The 18,337-nt window shown below is 45.5% G+C and overlaps 1 long non-coding RNA gene across 1 annotated transcript in view; it reads left to right on the forward strand.

Annotated features, from left to right (window-relative positions):
• Positions 1-15,162, forward strand: part of LOC311515125 — a 29,801-nt gene extending 14,639 nt beyond the window's left edge. The window contains exon 3 of the long non-coding RNA XR_014710056.1: positions 14,657-15,162. This is a non-coding gene — a long non-coding RNA (uncharacterized lncRNA). The remainder of the gene's footprint in view (positions 1-14,656) is intronic.
• The last annotated feature ends 3,175 nt before the right edge of the window (positions 15,163-18,337 follow it).

The following is an 18,337-nucleotide window of genomic DNA, read 5'->3' on the forward strand; positions in this document are numbered from 1 at the left end:
CGATTTTGGCTTAATGCCACCTTGAGATTACCCTACATCAGGGGAATCTTTAGGTGCCCAGCTAAGGCAGCACCCACATCCTCTTTGCACTATCAGAGCAACAGAAAGGGGATGGAGCTGGGAACTAGAATCTAGACCTGGGGTGCAATTCATCCCAGTGTGTTGGTCATTAGTATTAAGCGTGATTTACTGTCCTACAGGCATCTTCATCTTCAGCACAAGGGTGAATTTCATTCTCTGTAAATAAATGAACCACATAGTCAGTTTTGAAGAAAGCTCTCAACAGGAACGATTATACAGTTGATGCCATTAAAAAGTTAATATATACCCACAGTTACCATGCAGTAGTAACCAAGGTACTTCAATTTTTTCCTTATACTTCACTGCTATAGCTCAGACCCACTTTATGGTGGTTGTGCTTTAATAGCATACTTTTAGTAGCTATTATTTTAAGATAGCAGCTAGTGAGATTTCAGGCCTGATTCTCCAGTGCCCTGCACCTTGTGTAGTAACTTACACACATGTAAGGTGGGTGTGAAATGCTGCCCTTCCAATTCAGTAGTGCTTTGCATCCCCTTTGCATAGTTGTACAGGAGTGTACAAGCAGCAGGGCAGGGGAGGATCAGGCCCTTCATCTCCACAAGGTCTCATAAAGTAAAAACAGCTGGATTATCATGAATCTAATTTTCTAATAATTGTATTTTTGAATTTTTAGCTAGAACTGGGCAAAATTTTTCAACGGAAACTTTTTGTCAGTGAAAAATGCAGGTTCAAGTTGATGAAAACATTCTGTGAATTTGTGTCAAATTCACTGAACTGTTTCAGTAAAAAAAGAGCAACAACAAAAATCCCTTCCCTCAGAATGAAATGTTTTGAAATTTCGTTTAGAAATGTCCTTCAATTTTATTAGTTTTTTAAAAAAAACTTAAAAATCCATCCAAAACAAAACAAAAATTTAATTCGACTTAAAATTAATTTTTTTAAACTTTTCAGGTTATTTTTCAGAACAGCTAGTGAATTAAAAATGTCTGCATTTTTTCTGTAGCTGTGTGGTTCCCAGATACGAGGGAGACAAGGTGGGTGAGGTGATATCTTGTTTCTGTCACCAACAGAAGTTGATCCAATAAATATATTACCTCACTCACTTTGTGTCTCCCAGTGAACTGAAAAAATCAGTTATTGTCCATCTCTACTTATCAAGGGACCTCAATAGGTCATCTAGTCCAGTCCCCTGCACTTAAGGCAGGACTGTATGAAACTAGACCATTCCTATAACAACCTTTTATGTACCTGAAAACTGTTATCATGTCCCCCACCCCATCTCCTCTAAACACACCACATTTTTTCAATAATCCCACATAGGTCATATTTTCTAGACCTTTTATCTTTTTTGTTGTTCTACTCTGGATTTTCTCCAGTTACTTCTTGTGTCTTGCTTACAACATCCTTGCTAGTACACCCCAGAATGATGCTTGCCTTTTTTCAACAATGTTACACTGTTGACTCACATTTAGCATGTGATTCACTATGACCCCAGATCCCTTTCTGCAGTACTCCTTCCTAGGCAGTTATTTCCCATTTTGTATGTGTGCAACTGATTGTTCCTTAGTAAGTGGATTATGTTGCATTTGTCCTTATTGAATTTCAGCCAATTTACTTCAGACCATTTCTCCAGTTTGTCCAGATCATTCTGAATGTCAATCCTATCCTCCAAAGCACTTGCAACCCCTTCCAACTTGGTATCGTCCACAAACTTTGCAAGTGTTCTCTCTGTTCCATTATCTAAATCAGTGGTTCCCAGACTTGTTCCACCGCTTGTGCAGGGAAAACCCCTGGTGGGCTGGGCCGTTTTGTTTACCTGCCGCATCCGCAGGTTCAGCCAATCACTGCTCCCACTGGCCACGATTCGCTACTCCAGGCCAATGGGAGCTGCTGGAAGTAGCATGGGCTGAGGGACGTACTGGCAGCTCCCATTGGCTGGGAGCAGGGAACCGCAGCCAGTGGGAGCTGCGATCGGCCGAACCTGCGGACGCGGCAGGTAAACAATCCGGCCCAGCCCACCAGGGCTTTCCCTGCACAAGCAGCGGAAGAAGTTTGGGAACCACTGATCTAAATCATTGATGAAGATCTTGAACAAAACTGTACCCAGGACCAATTCCTGCAGGTCCCCATTCGATATGCTCTTCCAGCTTGACTGGGAACCACTGCTAACTACTCTCTGGGAATCAGGGCCAGCTCCAGGCACCAGCGTTCCAAGCAGGTGCTTGGGGAGGCAGTTAGAAAGGGGCGGCAGTTCCTCCAGTCACAGTGGCAAATCGGCGGCAGCTTCTTCCTTTTGCTGTCCACGGTGGCAGTTTTTTTCACTGCTAGGGGTGGCAAAAACTGTAGAGCCAGCCCTGCTGGGATTGTTTTTCCTTCCAGTTAAGCACCCACCTTACAGTAGCTCCATCTAGGTTGCATTTCCCTAGTTTGTTTATGAGAAGGTCATGCGAGACAGTATCAAAATCCTTACTAAGGTCAAAATATACCACATCTACTGCTCTCCCCGCTCCACCCCCAGCACCTGTCTTCCATGGTGGATCTCACAATGCTTAGGAAACTCAGGAATAACTTCACATGCAGTGAGATGGAATTGTTTATTGGCGAGGCCTTCAGCGGCACTGCACTCACTCAACTCCCATTGGCAGTAACTGCACAGTGACACTGCACAGCAAGTGAAGAAACATATCATATCCAATTGAAACAGAAAGGGAAAGTTCGAGAAAGCATGGCCAGATCTTCTTCTGGTGTAAATCTGTATAGTTTCATTGAAATCAAACTATGCTGATTTACAGTAATGGAAGATCTGGCCCCCAAATTAAAATTTGGCTAGGACACGTGCGATACGACCGTTGTATTTTTGAAAAGTGTGATGGGATCTTTAATGACTACTAGTAATCAGCATCTGAGTTTTATGTCTCATCTGAAAGACAGCGCATCATGGGACTGTAGAACCTAGATACTTCTTAACCTCATGCAGGGGTGTTGATTCAGTACAGATTTGGCAGAGTACTGATTCATTAACTGAATCACCAACAAAACTTCTTTCCGTACTCTGAGTTTTCCTTGGACATCTACGATCCATAGTTACCCACCTTTGTAAAGAACTCTGATCGTTACTAGAGCTCTGAGGAATGAAGACATGCTGAGATTAATTCATCAACCAGAAACTCACATAAACAACTTTTTTTCCAGAACACTAAAAAATGTATAAGCTTGTGCTAAGACCTAGGGGGAGTTGCTGAACAAATACTGTATTTTTTTTTTTTTTTTTAGTAGCAAAGACATTTTACAGTTCAGTGCATTTTCTCTGTCAAGATATAGGACAGACATGTACAGATGTGCAAAAGAGGGCTGGTACACACTTCATATTATGCATTATGGAGAGATTTACTGTGGTCTTTGGGTACTGTCTCTCTCACAGAGCACAATCATGTCTTAGATATTTAAAATCACCATAAAAAAACAGAACAATCATACTGAGTTAGCTGTTCCCCTATTTGTAGTTTCCACATTAATTTCTTGGCTACATTTGAAGTGTGGGGACTCAGGCTAAGATAGTGAAGAATTACAAATATGGCTACTGAAAAACAAATATAACTTAAGAGGAATATTTACTTATTTTATGCTGAAGTATGTTTAGTTTTTCAGAGCTGTACAGGGGTGTGGTGGTGAACGTTAAATTCTAGTGATCCAGACACTGGAGAAAGGACAACTCAAAGTACTATAACTAGTGGATTGTGGATATTTTCAGTACTTGGTCACCAGTCCAATTAGCTGAATAAAGAAATGTCACTACAGTTTGAAGACTGTTCCACGACTGGTGTGAAATGGTCTCATTACATTTCTCGGTGGACAACTATCCACATCACAAAAGCCACCATTACAGTGTGGTGTATGTAGCCTGAAACTTTACATTCCTAAAGACTCTGGCTTTCTGCAGATATGGCATCCATTTTATTCAAAGTATCACTGCAGCCAGTACAGGAGAGTTGCACACAAGTCCTCCTTTTCTTTTTGCGAATACAGACTAACACGGCTGCTACTCTGAAACCAGTCCTCTCTTAGAAACTTTACTTTTGTTTGCTTTAAATTAAAATAAAGGTTTTTTGAGACTCATGTTACATGTTTTCCTTTTTGTGGATAGAAACATAATTCGCACCATTGGTACCACCTAACACTTTTGTCAGGTGTCTCATCAGAGAGGCCTATGAGTGAAAGAACACAAAGGTGGCATTACACATTCCCACCCATAGAGATAACCACTCCAGATGTGGGCTGGGGCATATTGGCTAAGCAGTATGGAGAACCTAGAGCCTTGCATAATGACAGGTTTCAGAGTAACAGCCGTGTTAGTCTGTATTCGCAAAAAGAAAAGGAGTACTTGTGGCACCTTAGAGACTAACCAATTTATTTGAGCATAAGCTTTCGTGAGCTACAGTTCACTTCATCAGATGCATACTGTGGAAAGTGTAGAAGATCTTTTTATATACACACAAAGCATAAAAAAATACCTCCTCCTCCCATGCTTTATGTGTATATAAAAAGATCTTCTACACTTTCCACAGTATGCATCCGATGAAATGAGCTGTAGCTCACAAAAGCTTATGCTCAAATAAATTGGTTAGTCTCTAAGGTGCCACAAGTACTCCTTTTCTTTTTGGAGAACCTAGAATAACTCCCATGGATGCTGTTCCTGTTCTACGTATAGAGCACTTCACTCTCCAGGTCTGTCAGTCTAGAGCCTTGCAGTCTCATTATATTCACTTAATTAAAAAAAATATTTAGTTGTCCAGATCCTTCCATTCTTACAAAGCCAATCTCTGCTCACCTTAATAAGGTGAGAAGTCCTACTGAAATCAATGGGACAGAGGCTCAGCTGCTGTTAAATCTGCACAGTGGTGAGAACCCAGCCAAAAGAGACCAAGGAGGGGTTGACCCCAGATGGATAACCTCAGCAGCACAACCTGTTGGATTTTTTTTAAGTAAAAATGTTTGATCCCCTCTTCACAATTTGAACTTGCCCTCATTCTTCTCTCTGTTGTTTCCTTTAATTATTTCTTAGCACTTTGCAGAGAGGAAGGGACATAGAAAATATTGGAGCATTTCCTTCTGCGTGCGAGAAAACAGATTGCAAGAAGGCAATTAAGTTGGAGCACAGTGGTCTGAGGACTTCTGTGTTTAATTTGAAAACTCTGCTGGTAACTCTGAGGCAAGCTTTGGGTTGATCAGAACAAAATGTGTGCGTGCTTATTTATATGTAGAAAACTTTCAGTGCTTTGTGTTCTCTAATTTTACTTGACAGTCTCATCAAACCCTTAGTACCATGGTCATTCCCTATTGTGTCTCTAATTTCTTCATTTTCTGTTTTCTTAGGAGCGGTTTTCTTTTTAAAGGATATTATTTTTGAGTTCTAATTTTTAGAAGTTCTTGCTGTGAGAAGTTTTTCTCTGTTGATACATTTGTGGGGGGCCTTTGGCTTTCATCTAACATTCCAGCTGGGTTCCAGGGGCATCAGTTAAACGGCAGACTCCCTTTAGGAATAACAAAAATAATTTTTTTGGTAATAACTTTAACATTTTTAGTGGGCTGCCTTATTTTCAACAGAGCAGACATATTTAGTGATCACCGGTGGCTAACTCTGTGAGTGACTCCTCTTTTATTTTACTCCCTCAGATCTGAACACAGAAAGTACAGAAAAACAAACTTTGTTTCAGAGGCGGGGGGGGGGAATAAACCGAGTAACTGTCAATCTGTTGTTGCCAAAACACAGGAACTCAAGCCAGAGCTCAGTGAAAATAAACAGACCATCTAAAAAGGTGAAAAGTGAACTAAAGTTCTGCTGCACCAGGAAAAATATCCAATCACCCTCTTCTGACACCGAAACCCCAGTTCAGGAAAGAACTTAAGTAGCTGCTTAAGTCCATCCCGACTGAGGACAGCACTGAAGCATGTGCTTAAAGTTAAGCAACGGCTTAAATGCTATCCTCAGTAATACATCTTCCTGAATGGGGCCCTAATGCTGAATACAGAGGTGTAAAACAATTTCCTTTTATATCATTAATAAATATAGGCCCTCCATGGCTTATTAATGCCATCTTCTCCAATAACCCAGCTTGGGTGACAGTGTCCAATTTAACATTTGTTCCCTCTTGTCCATTCTTCTTAGCTGAATGTGGTATATTAAAATATATGCCTGTGTCATAAGTATAAAGGGAAGGGTAAACCCCTTTGAAATCCCTCCTGGCCAAGGGAAAGCTCCTCTCACCTGTAAAGGGTTAAGAAGCTAAAGGTAACCTCGCTGGCACCTGACCAAAATGACCAATGAGGAGACAAGATACTTTCAAAAGCTGGGAGGAGGGAGAGAAACAAAGGGTCTGTGTCTGTCTGTAGTCGTCTTGGCCAGGGACAGAACAGGAATGGAGTCTTAGGACTTTTAGTAAGTAATCTAGCTAGGTATGTGTTAGATTATGATTTCTTTAAATGGCTGAGAAAAGAATTGTGCTGAATAGAATAACTACTTCTGTCTGTGTATCTTTTTTGTAACTTAAGGTTTTGCCTAGAGGGGTTCTCTATGTTTTTGAATCTAATTACCCTGTAAGATATCTACCATCCTGATTTTACAGGGGGGATTTCTTTATTTCTATTTACTTCTATTTTTTATTAAAAGTCTTCTTGTAAAACACTGAATGCTTTTTCATTGTTCTCAGATCCAAGGGTTTGGGTCTGTGGTCACCTATGCAAATTGGTGAGGCTTTTTATCCAACATTTCCCAGGAAAGGGGGGGTGCAAGTGCTGGGAGGATTGTTCATTATTCTTAAGATCCAAGGGTCTGGGTCTGTAGTCACCTAGGCAAATTGGTGAGGCTTTTTACCAAACCTTGTCCAGGAAGTGGGGTGCAAGGTTTTGGGAAGTATTTTGGGGGGAAGGACGCGTCCAAACAGCTCTTCCCCAGTAACCAGTATTAGTTTGGTGGTGGTAGCGGCCAGTCCAAGGTGTAATATTTTGTACCTTGGGGAAGTTTTGACCTAAGCTGGTAAAGATAAGCTTAGGAGGTTTTTCATGCAGGTCCCCACATCTGTACCCTAGAGTTCAGAGTGGGGGAGGAACCGTGACATGGTGGCACAGTGGTGGGATTAACCTGAAATCATTTTGAGATCCAGTTGAGATTTTTTGAACTAGAAATACAGATTTTAAAAAGGAATTTTTAGGAAGTCCAGAAGCAGCTTTGAAACTGAAAGCAGCTTGGTTTCTCTCTGCTTTGTGGCCAAGCAGAGACAAAAGGGGATTATCTTGTGAATTGCAGGTTTTCTTTGCCTGGAGGCAGGGTACTTAACTCCTGCAGGGAAATTCACAGTCTTCCAACCCAGAGGTTTTTTTTTTCTTTGCTTCCTAAAAGTAAATAGGGGGTGTGTGCTCTACCCATTTGCCTGGAGACAAAAGTGGCAGGGGTTTTTTTTAGGATTTTGATTTTTTTTTTGTTTTACAAGGAGCACAGGTTTGAAAAGAATTTTTTTTTTCTTTGGGCTGGGTAAGCAGGTTTCCAAGTAGTTGGAGGTTTTTTGCTTTAATTTGGGCCCAGAGCAGAGACAAGGGAATTATCTTTTTCTGTAGGCTGACAATCACTATCAGAGAATAGGTATTCTATTCCAGCACAGCAAAATTTTACAGCCAAGTTTTGTTTGTTTATTTCTAAACCTCGGGTGTAAAGTTAGTTAAAAACAGAGAGGTTAGAATGGCCAAATCCTCGGCTCGACTACAGCTGGAATTAGCCAAATTTCAGGCTGAGGAAAAACAAAGGGAACATGAAAGACAGATAGAACTCATGCGGCTGGAGAAGGAGGTACAGGAGGCTGCCCACAAGAGGGAAATGGAGGCAAGGAAGCATGTGGAGGAGATGGAGAGGATAAAGGCCCAGCAGAATATACCAACAAACCCTAGCAATCCTTCTCCAGGTACCACTTCCCATCCCAGAAAGTTCCCCACCTACAAGGCAGGTGATGATACTGAGACCTTCTTAGAAAACTTCGAAAGGGCCTGCCTTGGGTACAACATCTCTACTGACCAATACATGGTAGAGCTGAGGCCGCAGCTCAGTGGACCCTTAGCTGAGGTGGCAGCTGAAATGCCTAAAGAACACATGAACAAGTATGAACTGTTTAAATCCAAGGCGAGAGTCAGAATGGGGATAACACCCGAGCAGTCTCGTCGGAGGTTCAGAGCCCTAAGGTGGAAACCAGACATGTCATTTACCCAACCTGCTTACCACATTGTGAAACATTGGGATGCCTGGATATCAGGAGCAAGTGTTGAATCTCCAGTAAATTTGCCCTTCCTAATGCAAATGGAACAATTCTTAGAGGGTGTTCCTGAGGAAATAGAAAGATACATCCTAGATGGGAAACCCAAAACTGTAATCGAGGCAGGAGAGATTGGAGCCAGATGGGTGGAGGTGGCAGAGAAGAAGAAAACTGGTCGCAGTTGGAGCGGAGACCAGAAGGGACCACCCCAGACCACACCCTATTACCGGGGGCCGCCCAAAGCCCCACCTACCTCCCAAAGAACCCTCCAGACCCCTTATCGTCCCACCACCCCGTTCTCCAGCAACCCACCTCGCCCCGGTGACCCGTCAGCTGGACGATGTTTTAAATGTAACGAGCTGGGGCATGTAAAGGCCAACTGCCCCAAGAACCCCAACAGATTACAGTCCATTGCACCGGAATCACACCAGAGGTCCACAGGCCCAGATACCTCCCAGATACCCTTGGAGCGGAGGGAAACTGTGAGTGTGGGCGGGAAGAAGGTCACCGCGTGGAGGGACACCGGAGCACAAGTGTCAGCTATCCATGCTTCCTTAGTGGACCCCAATTTAATCAACCCAGAGATCCAAGTGACGATTCAACCCTTCAAGTCCAACTCTTTCAATTTGCCTACAGCCAAGTTGCCTGTCCAGTACAAGGGCTGGTCAGGAATGTGGACTTCTGCAGTCTATGATGATTATCCCATCCCCATGCTGTTGGGGGAAGACTTGGCCAATCATGTGAAGCAGGCCAAGAGGGTGGGAACGGTCACCCGCAGCCAGGCTAAACAAGCCGTGAGGCCTAGCTCTGTTCCGGAAACTTCTATCAGGACCCGGTCAGAGGTGATGGACCCGGACCCCAGGCCAATGTCTGCAACAGCAGTAGTGGATCCAGTCCCAGAGACCCAGACGGAACCAGTCCCGGAACCAGCCAAACAACCAACACCAGACCCCGTGCCAGCACTGAATCCAGTACTTGCAACCTCAACACCAGAGGGCCCCACCGAACCTGAACTGGCAGCAGCCGATAACCCTACACAAGAGGCTCAGCCGGAGCCTGAATCCCAACATAGTGCACCAGCGGAGAGCGGTTCACAGTCAACAGAAACAGCTCCATCCCCTATATCGCTTCCAGAGGGACCAAGCCTATGTCCCCAATCCAATGAGGAACTGATGTCTCCAGCATCAAGGGAACAGTTCCAGACTGAACAGGAAGCAGATGAAAGCCTCCAGAGAGCGTGGACGGCGGCACGGTGCAACCCACCGCCTCTCAGCTCTTCTAATCGATCCAGGTTTGTTGTAGAAAGAGGACTTTTATACAAGGAAACTCTTTCTGGGGGACACCAGGAAGACTGGCATCCTCAGAGACAGTTGGTAGTTCCAACTAAATACCGGGCCAAGCTCTTGAGCTTAGCCCATGATCACCCTAGTGGCCATGCTGGGGTGAACAGGACCAAAGACCGTTTGGGGGGGTCATTCCACTGGGAGGGAATGGGCAAGGATGTTTCTACCTATGTCCAGTCTTGTGAGGTGTGCCAAAGAGTGGGAAAACCCCAAGACCAGGTCATGGTCTTAAAGGCGCTCCAGGCCCATAAAATGGAAGCATCGAGGGAAGGGCCATTCGTGGTCCAGGAGCGCCTGGGAGCTGTTAATTATCTCATAGCATTCCCCACCTCCAACCGAAAGCCTAAGGTGTATCATATTAATTCTCTAAAGCCCTTTTATTCCAGAGAATTAAAGGTTTGTCAGTTTACAGCCCAGGGAGGAGACGACGCTGAGTGGCCTGAAGGTGTCTATTACGAAGGGAAATGTGCTGGTGGTGTGGAAGAGGTGAACCTCTCCATGACCCTTGGGCGTATGCAGCGACAGCAGATCCAGGAGCTGTGCACTAGCTACGCGCCAACTTTCTCAGCCACCCCAGGACTGACTGAACGGGCATACCACTCCATTGACACAGGTAATGCTCACCAAATTAGGGTCCACCCTTACCGGGTGTCTCCTCAAGCTAAAACTGCTATAGAACGGGAGATCCAGGATATGTTACAGATGGGTGTAATCCGCCCCTCTGAAAGTGCATGGGCATCTCCAGTGGTTCTAGTTCCCAAACCAGATGGGGAAATACGTTTTTGTGTGGACTACCGTAAGCTAAATGCTGTAACTCGCCCAGACAACTATCCAATGCCACGCACTGATGAACTATTAGAGAAACTGAGACGGGCCCAGTTCATCTCTACCTTGGACTTAACCAAGGGGTACTGGCAGGTACCGCTAGATGAATCTGCCAAGGAAAGGTCAGCCTTCATCACACATCTCGGGCTGTATGAATTTAATGTACTCCCTTTCGGGCTGCGAAATGCACCCGCCACTTTCCAAAGACTTGTAGATGGTCTCCTAGCGAGATTAGGAGAATATGCAGTCGCCTACCTTGACGATGTGGCCATATTTTCGGATTCCTGGGCAGACCACCTGGAACATCTACAAAAAGTCCTTGAGCGCATAAGGGAGGCAGGACTAACTGTTAAGGCTAAGAAGTGTCAAATAGGCCTAAACAGAGTGACTTACCTTGGACACCAGGTGGGTCAAGGAACTATCAGCCCCCTACAGGCCAAAGTGGATGCTATCCAAAAGTGGCCTGTCCCAAAGTCAAAGAAACAGGTTCAATCCTTCTTAGGCTTGGCCGGTTATTACAGACGATTTGTACCGCACTACAGCCAAATCGCTGCCCCACTGACAGACCTAACCAAAAAGAAACAGCCAAATGCTGTTCAGTGGACCGGAAAGTGTCAGAAGGCCTTTAACAAGCTTAAAGCGACACTCATGTCTGACCCTGTACTAAGGGCCCCAGACTTTGACAAACCGTTCCTAGTAACCACAGATGCATCCGAGCGTGGTGTGGGAGCAGTTTTAATGCAGAAAGGACCTGATCAAGAATTCCACCCTGTAGTGTTTCTCAGCAAAAAACTGTCTGAGAGGGAAAGCAACTGGTCAGTCACTGAAAAAGAATGTTATGCCATTGTCTACGCTCTGGAAAAGCTACGCCCATATGTTTGGGGACGGCGTTTCCACCTGCAAACCGACCATGCTGCACTAAAGTGGCTTCACACCGTCAAAGAAACTAACAAAAAACTTCTTCGGTGGAGTTTAGCTCTCCAAGATTTTGATTTTGACATCCAACACATCTCAGGAGCTTCTAACAAAGTGGCTGATGCACTCTCCCGTGAAAGTTTCCCAGAATCAACTGGTTAAAATCGTCCTTGAGATGTGGAAAATATTGTTAGTCTTTATGTACTTGGTAGTATATTTAGAGATGCATGTGTCTTATTAACTCTGTTTTCCTAGAGCTCCAGGAAGAAATCCCAGCCAGTGTTTCACCCTAGCTGAGATTTGGGGGGCGTGTCATAAGTATAAAGGGAAGGGTAAACCCCTTTGAAATCCCTCCTGGCCAGGGGAAAGCTCCTCTCACCTGTAAAGGGTTAAGAAGCTAAAGGTAACCTCGCTGGCACCTGACCAAAATGACCAATGAGGAGACAAGATACTTTCAAAAGCTGGGAGGAGGGAGAGAAACAAAGGGTCTGTGTCTGTCTGTAGTCGTCTTGGCCAGGGACAGAACAGGAATGGAGTCTTAGGACTTTTAGTAAGTAATCTAGCTAGGTATGTGTTAGATTATGATTTCTTTAAATGGCTGAGAAAAGAATTGTGCTGAATAGAATAACTACTTCTGTCTGTGTATCTTTTTTGTAACTTAAGGTTTTGCCTAGAGGGGTTCTCTATGTTTTTGAATCTAATTACCCTGTAAGATATCTACCATCCTGATTTTACAGGGGGGATTTCTTTATTTCTATTTACTTCTATTTTTTATTAAAAGTCTTCTTGTAAAACACTGAATGCTTTTTCATTGTTCTCAGATCCAAGGGTTTGGGTCTGTGGTCACCTATGCAAATTGGTGAGGCTTTTTATCCAACATTTCCCAGGAAAGGGGGGGTGCAAGTGCTGGGAGGATTGTTCATTATTCTTAAGATCCAAGGGTCTGGGTCTGTAGTCACCTAGGCAAATTGGTGAGGCTTTTTACCAAACCTTGTCCAGGAAGTGGGGTGCAAGGTTTTGGGAAGTATTTTGGGGGGAAGGACGCGTCCAAACAGCTCTTCCCCAGTAACCAGTATTAGTTTGGTGGTGGTAGCGGCCAGTCCAAGGTGTAATATTTTGTACCTTGGGGAAGTTTTGACCTAAGCTGGTAAAGATAAGCTTAGGAGGTTTTTCATGCAGGTCCCCACATCTGTACCCTAGAGTTCAGAGTGGGGGAGGAACCGTGACAGCCTGAAAATCACCCCTGGAGCCCTGCCACTGCTACCCCGGGTCCCCGGCGGCGGGGCTTGTGCAGCTCTTTAAAGGGCCCGGGGCTCTAGCCACTGCAGGGAGCCCCAGGCCCTTTCAGTCGCCAGCCTGGGGAAGCCAGTCCAGTCCGGCACAGCGTACTGGCTCTTGCTGGTACGCCGTACCGGCTTACTTTTACCTCTACATCCATGTCAGTTTTAGAGAGCATCAGAATAAGGGCAGCAAACTTCTTGATGTGAGTTTTCTGGGGATCCTGTTATCTCTGTGTTCTTCATCATGCGTCCCCCGCTCCCCTTCCCATGCTCAGGTTTGGCTCTGTGTGCTTATATTTTCCAAAGCAGGACTTCCCTGTCCTACTATTTGGGCTGAAAGGCATTTGACAGTGTCTCTAGACCCCAGGATTCTAGAAACTTCTCTTAGCCCTGGTCTACACTACGAGTTTAGGTCGAATTTAGCAGCGTTAGATCGATTTAACCCTGCACCCGTCCACATGGCGAAGCCATTTTTGTTGACTTAAAGGGCTCTTAAAATTGATTTCTGTACTCCTCCCCGATGAGGGGATTAGCACTGAAATTGTCATTGCCAGGTCAAATTTGGGGTAGTGTGGACGCAATTCGACAGTATTGGCCTTCAGGAGCTATCCCAGAGTGCTCCATTGTGACGGCTCTGGACAGCACTTTCAACTCAGATGCACTAGCCAGGTACACAGGAAAAGCACCAGGAACTTTTGAATTTCATTTCCTGTTTGGCCAGTGTGGCGAGGTCATCAGCAGAGGTGACCATGCAGTCCCAGAATTGCAAAAGAGCTCCAGCATGGACCGAACGGGAGGTATGGGATCTGATTGCTGTATGGGGAGATGAATCCATGCTATCAGAACTCCGTTCCAAAAGAAGAAATGCCAAAATATTTGAAAAAATCTCCAAGGACATGAAGGACAGAGGCTATAACAGGGACCCGCAGCAGTGCCGCGTGAAACTTAAGGAGCTCAGGCAAGCCTATCAAAAATCCAAAGAGGCAACCGGCGGCTCCGGGTGAGACCCCCCCTGATATGCCGCTTCTATGATGAGCTGCATGCAATTCTAGGTGGTGCCCCTACCACTACCCCACCCCAGTACGTGGACTCCTGCAAGGGGGGGAGTCTCATGCAAAAGGGATGCGGATTTTGGGGACGAGGAAGATGATGATGAGCAGGAGGATGAAACCATTCTCCCTGACAGCCAGGAATTGTTTATCACCCTGGAGCCAGTACCCTCCCAACTCTCCCAAGGCGGGCTCCCAGTCCTTGAAGGCGGAGAAGGCATCTCTGGTAGTGTACGTTTGTAAATACAATACATGGTTTAAAAGCAATCGTGTTTAATTATTAATTTGCCCTGAAAACTGGGATACATTCACGGCCAGTACAGCTACTGGAAAAGTCTGTTAATGTGTCTGAGGATGGAGCGGAAATCCTCCAGGGACATCTCAATGAAGCTCTCCTGGAGGTACTCCCAAAGCCTTTTCAAAAGGTTTCTGGGGAGGGCAGCCTGATTCCTTCCTCCATGGTAGGACACTTTAGCACACCAGGCCAGTGGCACATAGTCTGGAATCATTGCATAACAAATCATGGCAGCACATGGTCCCGGTGTCAGCTAGCATTCAAGTAACACCTGTTCTTTACCTCTCTGTGTTATCCTCAGAAGAGTGCTATCATTCATGGTCACCTGGTTGAAATAGGGGAATTTTATTAAGGGGACATTCAGAGGTGGCCGTTCCTGCTGGGCTGTTTGCCTGTGGCTGAAAAGAAATCATCCCCGCTGTTAGCCACGCAGTTGGGGGAGGGGTGAAGCGATCATCCCAGAGAATTGGGTGTGTGGTGTGGGCAATGTTGTACCGAAAGCACATGTGCTATGTAATGTTAACAGCTTAGTTCACCATGAAAGAGTCTACCCATTGTTCTCTAAAATGTGTCTTTTTAAATACTACTCTCCTTTTTTTTCCTCCCGCAGCTGCAAATGTTTCAACGCTCCCCCTATCATCTCCGTCCCAGAGGCTAGCGCAGAGAAGAAGGTGAAAAAAACTCACTTGCAATGAAATGTTCTCTGAGCTCATGCAGTCCTCCCGCACTGAAAGAGCTCAGCAGAATGCATGGAGGCAAGCAATGTCAGAGTCCAGGAAAGCACAAAATGAATGTGAGGACAAGAGGGACGCAGGAGAGGAGAGGTGGCAGGAGCAAGAGGAGAGGTGGTGGGATCAAGATGATAGGTGGTGGCAGCATGATGAGAGGAGGCAGGATGCAATGCTGAGGTTACTGGAGGATCAAACTGATATGCTCCGGCATATGGTTGAGCTGCAGGAAAGGCAGCAGGAGCACAGATCACCCCTGCAGCCCCTGTGTAACCAACCGCCCTCCTCCCCAAGTTCCATAGCCTCCTCGCCCAGACACTGAAGAATGCGGGGCGGGGAGAGGGTAAGGGGCTCCAGGCACCCAACCACTCCACCCCAGAGGACTGCCCAAGCAACAGAAGGCTGCCATTTAATAAGATTTGAAGTGCAGTGTGGTCTTGTCCTTCCCTCCTCCCCTCTTTCCCCCACCCCACCCAGTGCTTCCCTCCTTCCCCACCCCTCCCAGGCTACCTTGGCAGTTATTCCCCTATTTGTGTGACGAATTAATAAAGAATGCATGAATTTGAAACAAGAATGACTTTATTGCCTCTGCAAGTGGTGACCGAAGGGGGGAGTGCAGTTGGCTTACAGGGAAGTAGAGCGAACCAAGGGGGTGGGTTTTCATCAAGCAGAAACAAACAGAACTGTCACACTGTAGCCTGGCCAGCCATGAAACTGGTTTTCAAGGTCTTTCTGATGCACAGCGCACCTATCTGTGCTCTTCTCATTGCCCTGGTGTCTCGCTGTTCAAAAGTGGCAGCCAGGTGATTTCTCTCAACCTCCCACCCCACCATAAACATCTCCCCCTTACTCACGCAGCGATTATGGAGCACACAGAAAGCAGTAATAACAATGGGAATATTGGTTTTGCTGAGGTCTAATTGAGTCATTAAACTGCACCAGCGCGCTTTTAAACGTCCAAGTGCACATTCTATCACCATTCTGCACTTGCTCAGCCTATAGCTGAACAGCTCCTGACTACTGTCCAGGTTGCCTGTGTATGGCTTCATGAGCCATGGCATTAAGAGGTAGGCTGGGTCCCCAAGAATAACTATAGGCATTTCAACATCCCCAACGATTATTTTCTGGTCTGGAAAGTAAGTCCCTTCCTGCAGCTTTTGAAACAGACCAGAGTTCCTGAAGATGGGAGCATCATGTACCTTTCCCGGCCATCCCACATTGATGTTGGTGAAACGTCCCTTGTGATCCACCAGTGCTTGCAGCATCATTGAAAAGTACCCCTTACAGTTTATGTACTGGTTACAAAGGTGGTCCGGTCCCAAGATAGGGATATGCGTTCTATCTATCGCCCCACCACAGTTAGGGAATCCCATTGCAGCAAAGCCATCCACTATGACCTGCACATTTCCCAGAGTCACTACCTTTGATAGCAACAGCTCAGTGATTGCGTTGGATACTTGGATCATGGCAGCCCTCACAGTAGATTTGCCCACTCCAAATTGATTCCCGACTGACCGGTAGCTGTCTGGCATTGCAAGCTTCCAGAGGGCTATCGCCACTCGCTTGTGAACTGTGAGGGCTGCTCTCATCTTGGTATTCCTGCACTTCGGGCAGGGGACAGCAAGTCATAAAGTTCCATGAAAGTGCCCTTACGCATGCAAAAGTTTCACAGCCACTGGGAATCATCCCAGACCTGCAGCACTATGTGGTCCCACCAGTCTGTGCTTGCTTCTTGGGCCCAGAATCGGTGTTCTATGGCATGAGCCTGCCCCATTGCCATCAGGCTGTCCAAATTGCCGGGGTCTGTACTTTGAGAGAAGTCTGTGTCCATGTCCTCATCACTCTCATCACCGCGCTGCTGTTGCCTCCTCGCCTGCTTTTGCAGGTTCAGGTTCTGCAGGATAATGCACGAGGTGTTTACAATGCTTATAACTGCCGTGGTGATCTGAGCAAGCTCCATGCTTGACATGGTATGGTATCTGTAGGAGAGCAGAATTGCAGCGGAAGCGGTGGCTGATGACAGATGCCACGAGAATAGATATTTATAGAGAACAATGAGAGGACCTGCGAGGTGGATGCACGACAGCAGGGGAGCAGAGTTGCAGCAGAAGCAGGAGCCCATGACAGCTAACATGGAGAAATTAGCTATTGCGACAAGAGCAGGAGAGCAGAGTTGCAGCAGAAGTGGTGGTTTGATGACTATGGTTAGCAGTCCTACTGCAACATCTGCTGAAAGCAGTATGGCGTCCATATGGAAAAAAGGCCCGAAACGATTGTCTGCTGTTGCTCTCACGGAGGGAGGGGTGACTTACCCAAAACCACCCGCGACAATGTTTTTGCCCCACTAGGCATTGGGCGCTTAATCCAGTATTCCAGCAGGTGGTGGAGACTGCAGGAACTGTGGGATAGCTACCCACAGTGCAACGCTCCGAAAGTCGACGCAAGCCACGGTACTGTGGACGCACTCCAACGACTTAATGTGCTTAGTGGGGACACACACAATTGACTGTATAAAATTGCTTCCTAAAAAATCAACTTCTATAAATTCGACCTAATTTTGTAGTGTAGACATATCCTTAGTAAAAGACTCAGTCTGTACTCTCCTGTAGCTGCTACATGAACTGACATCAAGACCTACACATTTTCCCTCAAAACAAATTCACAGCAGATATCTTGGCAATTATCTTTGGCCCTGTACGTATTAGGCTGTAGTCAGAATGGTTTTCAAAAACATGGATTAAGCCCCATCCATGCTACACATAAACCATTTTTCAGTAAGCCATTTTCAATCAAACTATGTTCAGGCAGGACAGTAAATCATACAAACAATGTTAATCACTTTCAGGCCCTGTGTAGCAGTTACTAACATGATTAAAAGTTTCAATTGGTATTTATTTAAAAATGAATTGGAAAACACACTGCTATTCCCCCTCCACACCAACCAACCTAACTGTGCTGAAGACTATATAAGGAAACAGTGGCTTGAAACCCTGTTAGTAATTGTTTTGCCTCTCTTGGTGTTGGATCATATTAAAGAAGTTCTGTATTAAAATCACAAATGAGTTTGATTCCCCAGAGTTTAAATTCCAGGGTATCACTAATTAAGAGGTCTCTTGGTTTTTGGTACCGTTTCTCTCCCTCTATGTGTGAAACTTGCAAGCTGCTAATTGTGTTAGTACATTCTAAGACAGAGTCTGTTCTCAAAGCAATTCACAGAGAGAGAGACTCAAAGCAATACTCTAACAACAGAAACAGCACCCAGAGACTCCCCACCCTTTTGTTGTATTAACAATTGTGATTAAAATAGAGATAGAGGATGTATGTGGATGGATGCTTGGTGTGGATAATAACTGAATGATCAGGGAGGTGCCAGCCTAAGAATCCAGTGTCCATCGGCTGAAGAAGGCGTCAAGTGGAAATAACCAGAGGACCCCCCCGCCCCCGGAGGGCAGACTGGAATCCACCCAACAGCCTCAAGAATGGGAGAACCAAAGAACAAGATAACATCTTGGAGCCGTCAGGAATGTGCTATCTGCTGATTGATTCAGCAACAGCATGATGAA

Source organism: Lepidochelys olivacea (genome assembly GCF_965140295.1).
Source record: "Lepidochelys olivacea isolate rLepOli2 genome assembly, chromosome: 1".
Lineage (NCBI taxonomy): Eukaryota > Metazoa > Chordata > Testudines > Cheloniidae > Lepidochelys > Lepidochelys olivacea.